The sequence below is a fragment of the Bidens hawaiensis genome, unplaced genomic scaffold (genome assembly GCF_021521415.1).
Source record: "Bidens hawaiensis isolate Kalapana, Puna unplaced genomic scaffold, B.hawaiensis_p1.1 tig00008086_1, whole genome shotgun sequence".
Lineage (NCBI taxonomy): Eukaryota > Viridiplantae > Streptophyta > Magnoliopsida > Asterales > Asteraceae > Bidens > Bidens hawaiensis.
Genome location: NW_027491572.1, coordinates 172,740 through 178,199, shown reverse-complemented (window position 1 = coordinate 178,199; position 5,460 = coordinate 172,740). Strand labels below are relative to the sequence as shown.

Below are 5,460 nucleotides of genomic sequence, written 5' to 3'. Positions count from 1 at the left end.
AAAAATAACTATTCTTTAATATTTTTCTTTATGTAAAAATCTGGAAGAAAAATGATTATTGATTCGAAAAAAAAGTGACACTACATCCCAAACCATCACACCCATTAGCATGGCGTCCCTTTCCTCTCCATGCGTAATTATGTTTGACGTCCAGAATAGATGTCGTGGAGTAGACCGTGAGCCCAATACACACAATTTACAAACAGAGAGAAATGTGTTACTTGGTTATGTACCAATTAAACTTTTTCTTCACTAAGAAGTTTAACATTTTATTAAAAAGTTTCACAACATCAAAACAAGTAATAAAAATTCAGTTTTTATATATAAAATAAACTTATTTAACTAAGCAAATACAAGAATTAAGAAAATAGATAGATTATATTAATAAGTTAGGCGAAAAAAAAAATAATAATAAAACACAAAAAATGGAATGTCACACTCACATGTGTGGCCCCCACAACTGAAAGCGAAGACCCTCCCACTCGTTAGGTTTATTTTCAAACTCTCTATTCAAACATCGAGGCCTATATGGCTATATATAACCAACGCACGCTTCCTATTATTATCCTAACCAAACTTCATACACCCTTTATAGTAATCATACACGATGGGTTTACAGAATAACCTCACCGACGTCTCATCCAACTCTCTCCCCGTTTTACTACTAGCCACCATCGCCAACGGCGTATATTATCTTCGCTCACTCGCTTTCACCTTCCTTCACACGCTACACATCTCTAGTAATTACCGATCCAATGAGGTTGATGACGTCATCGGATCAGGTCTAGCTGGACTTATTCTCCTAGCTGATCAGCTCAATCTGAACCGTGTGTTTTCATACAAGTACAGTATGATAACACACGGTCCAGACACGATGAGTTCTGACTGTATAGTGTGTTTGAACAGTTTCGTTGATGGTGAACACGTGCGGAAGTTGGCATGTCAACACGTGTTTCACAAGGAGTGCTTTGATGGATGGCTTGATCAAATGAAGTTTAAATGTCCGTTGTGTAGGTCGCCCTTGATGTCCGATGAGCGCGTGGTGATGACTCGTCGTAGAGTGACGGATGATGTCATGGATTGGTTCTCTTTGAGATGAAGATGTTAAGGGCATATATAAATGTAATTTAATTACAAGGTAAATGAAGTAGACTTTTACAAGGGAAATAGTTAATTCCAAGGGAGTAAAGATGTAGTTTAGTTACATGTACTTGAGGCTTTTGAAGATGTATCTATTGCTCTGGATTTGAATGTTTTGGCGACCAAAATTTTATGAGGACGACCAAGATTTTTATTGTATAATAACACAATTAAATAAATTTTTGTGGGTATGCCCCTATTTTAGCTTTGGAAAACTCTGTCATGAATTCAGTGAAGGATCTAGAAGAAAAGTTTAAGATAACGGTACATGGATTAAATTTTTTTTTTGTTAAGGAGTAGCTAATATATTAAATAAAGAAAAAAAAATTTTATTGCACTTAAAACGAATATGCTAGATACGCCCCTCCATGTGTTGTTTTTATATGTTTCAAGGGTTTTATTCCACCATCCTGTATATGGTTTTTAATATGAAGGACGATGGTAGTTTTATTAATTATTATAGGTTTAGTTTTAAATATTAGTCACGATTTAGTTTTATTTTATTTGTAAATAAAATAAACTAGCTTTTTTTTTATTCTTTTATACGTTTGATCATTGATTTTCTAATTATAAAACAACACGCTGAACATTAAAGTCACACACCTTACAAAGACAGCAAGAACAAATCATCATCATTAGACAACCTTACCTCTACTTCGTAGGAATAGAGAAGCTGGTTTCGGTGAAACCCCCCGAATCAATAGAAGTTTTACATCAAGCCTCAGACATAAGATGCAAAGCACTCAACCGTTGGGACACCAGCCGATTGGTGCATGTAGCATTGTCTTTCAGCTGTCAACGCCACCACATGATGCAAGATTTATCTTCCGCCACTTTAACATTATTTTCACGAAATTAGTAAAATAACCTCAAAATTAATGCAATTTCACTTTTGTCCACAAGAACGCACCCATATATACAATATATGCTCACACCACAAATAGGATCGACAACAAGAACAAAATGAAAAAAAAAGTCATGTAGGCGTGGTCCGCTACATGATACCATAAAGTGTTGAAACATTTGAATATTATCCGATCCCAAAATTTTCAAACACAACACCGAACATGCATTCTAAGTAAATTTTTTTTTTAAATTTAGTTATGAATAATAGCATTTGCAAACAAGTAATAACTCTTACTAATAAACGGAGCGGATTCCGGTTCTATTGTCGTTGGCTAAGTGAAGTATACCGTTGTGTGTCCAGTTTGTAAAGAGGTTGATTTGGTGTAACATTTGGTGGCGTCATATCAATTTGCACAATCAATTTGGAGCGTCAATGCTACATGGTGTAAGGTACCTCCCGTTACTAAAGAGATTTGTTGGAGTTTGCATAAGTTTCCATCGTTATCTCCCCGGAAAGCGAATGTGTTGCATGCGGTGTGTCTCGCAACAATTTGATGTTTGCGGAGGGCAAGAAATTCCTTGGCAATGCAAGGGAACTGGTTAATATTAATAATGTGATTGATGAGTTTAAACATTAAGTTTATCTTGGATGAGTAGCAGGTAGAGGTGGCAAATGGGTTGGGTTGGGTCGAACGTGTCATGGTTGAAACGAGTCATGGGTTGAAACGGGTTTGGGTCAGAACGGGTCAATTAATAAAAAGTTGTTATGGTTTGGGTCGAAGCAGGTTAGGGTCAGAACAGGTTTCGGGTTTTTTTGAATGGGGATAACGACATAAACATTTTAGCTTTTTTAGATTTTTTGTTTTTTAATTATATTGTGAGTTATGATTTATTATTATTATTTTTTAATTTTTTTTTGGAGTTTTCTATTAAGATCAAAAACCTCTAAAAAAATATTCAAAAATAATAATAAAAATCATAACTCAAAATATAAATTAAAAAAAAAAACTAAAATGTTTCCTCCGTTTTCCTCGTTCCATAAAAAAAACCACTGAGAAATCGAACCAAAACTGAAAAAATCGACGAAAATGAAACAAAAAGCCAAAACCAAACCAAATCAATCGAAATTGATCAAAACGAAACTAAAAAAAATTGAAACCGAACAAAAACGAAACTAAAAGAACGGACAAAAACGAAACAAGAACGAGTCCGGAATCGACCAAAAAGAAACAAAGAAACCAAAACCCAACCCGATTGGTGAATCACCATCGCTTTTTGTTTATGAACCCAATTCAAAGAGCTTTAGTGATCTTGGGATTAGGGCAACCGGTTCATTTTCTGTGCATTCCTACATGGAAAAACTACTTCTGCATGATCAACCAGAATTTGCGGTTTATGACTAAGGTGAACGCTACATTGCAAAGTGAAGACCTAAGAAAGAAGGCTTTTGAACTATACAAGCAAGGTATACGCTCTTTAACACGAGTAGGGTGTTTGTCTTTTATGTGTTTAATGTTGGAAATTTATGAATGGATATTTTATTTAGTGGAATATTAATGAAACTCTTAATATGGTGAATTAAAAATAAACTCTTGAGTAAAGTTTTATTTATGTCACTTGGATAATATTTATTAGAGTTTATGTTTCAAATTAAGTGAGACCTTTCACTCATCCATGTTTATTGCATAAATTTGCCTAAAGAAAAAAAGAGAAGTCGTGAATAAAAATGATGATCATCAAAAACAAAACAAAAGCATATTTTTTTTCCATGGAATATTGTAGAGGAGGACTCTCTAAGCTTCATCTTCGTATTACCAAGTTCTATCACACTAAAGAATCCGGTGTAGCCTCGGGCGCGTAGCCTTCCCTGGCAGTACATACTGCTCCGGCTGTCGTACCTTGGGAGACAGACGCGTTGTCTAAGTAGAGGCGCGAAATCTGTTTTAAGGGACCCGTGTTGAACACGAATCCTCAGCCACAACCGTCAATATTTTGTTTGCTTTTTATGATAGTCAAGGAGCTTAGTCAAAGACCAAATGTGATGAAGACACAAGACGAAGCTATTACATAAAGTACCGATGAAGGCACCATATCCTATCAATTTTGAATATAAATCTTGTATATTATATTTATTTTATTCGATTTTGTAAACGATATTGTACTCGTATATTTCCCATTACTAACGAGAGTATCGTTAGCGTTTATTTATTTTATTTTTAATAAAAGAGTGACCCATTTCCTACATTTAAACCTTATTGAAAAAGTTATATAATATCATGGATTTAGCTGTCCACAGTTTGGTGTTTTCGGATATGTTCTGGTATCAAGATTCTTTTTTTTTTCTTTTCTTTTTTCTTTTGTGATTATATGATGCAATTATGATCCATCTTGTGTTGAAGATAAGGTTTAGCAAAATGATCTTTGTTCATGGGAGTACATGATTCTTCATCTCATTTTGTAGGAGTCTTGATCCGTTTGAGCTTTTAGATTCTTGATCTAAGTTTTTTTATAAGTTTAAAATTAAAAGGCTTTTTGATGATTTAATTATCATTCCTGATATGCTTACTCTATTAATGCTATACAATAGATTCAAGAAGTAGAGACACAAATGAAGTAGCCACTGAAGTTGGAGGTTTTGCAGGGTGTGAAATCAGTAACTGTTTTCGGCTCATATAAAGCACCATAAGATGTTGTGTTTTGAGTTGGGTGTTTGCTTGTACTTCTTTTTTTTTTTTTTATTGAAAATGTAATATATTTTCATGGATTTAGTTGTCCGCTGTTACTATCCGTGCTTCTCCAATGAAGATAATGGTTTGAAACATAAAGGAGACTCGTTCAAATGCGTGGTCAAAACATAAGGAGTCTTGAACCTAGCTTATGTATCAGTGTGTGTAAGTTGCTTTTCTGTTTGATGCAATCCTGCTGTTAACTATGAAGGAAAAATCGTTTTGGTGCTTAACAACATAGTATAGTGAATTCAACAACAAAAATTTCATTTAATTTTTTGAATAACCTGGATATTACAAAATTAATGTGAGGATAATTTTCATGAAAGTATATATATTGTTGCCTGAGAATGCCTTGATTAATTGTTATGCTGCTACGAGTATATATACCTGATTCGACGGTCTAAATTTGGACATATTTTTACAAATGTCATTGATTATTTTGGTTTACAGGTTTTTTTAGGCTGCTGCCATATTTGATATTTTCTTATGTTATTGTTCATTGGATTTTAGAAGCCACTTGCTTTGAGATGTTTGGGGATATGATCTTAGCTAGTGACTCAAAACTAATTTCTTTAATGCTACTTTTGAATCTTGTTTGACTTGATCACATCAGTTTCTGCTGCTGGATGTTTTGTTTTGGTTTTCATGAATTCTAATGCAGTTTTGATTTTTGTAACAGTTTTAAAAAATTTATAGTTTATATCATAATATTAGATTTTTAATAATTTTTGTCATTTCATATTTT

The 5,460-nt window shown here is 33.7% G+C and overlaps 1 pseudogene; it reads left to right on the top strand.

Moving 5' to 3' along the window:
* Positions 1-607: 607 nt before the first annotated feature.
* LOC143636924 (E3 ubiquitin-protein ligase RHA2A pseudogene) lies at positions 608-1,099 on the top strand (annotated as a pseudogene).
* The last annotated feature ends 4,361 nt before the right edge of the window (positions 1,100-5,460 follow it).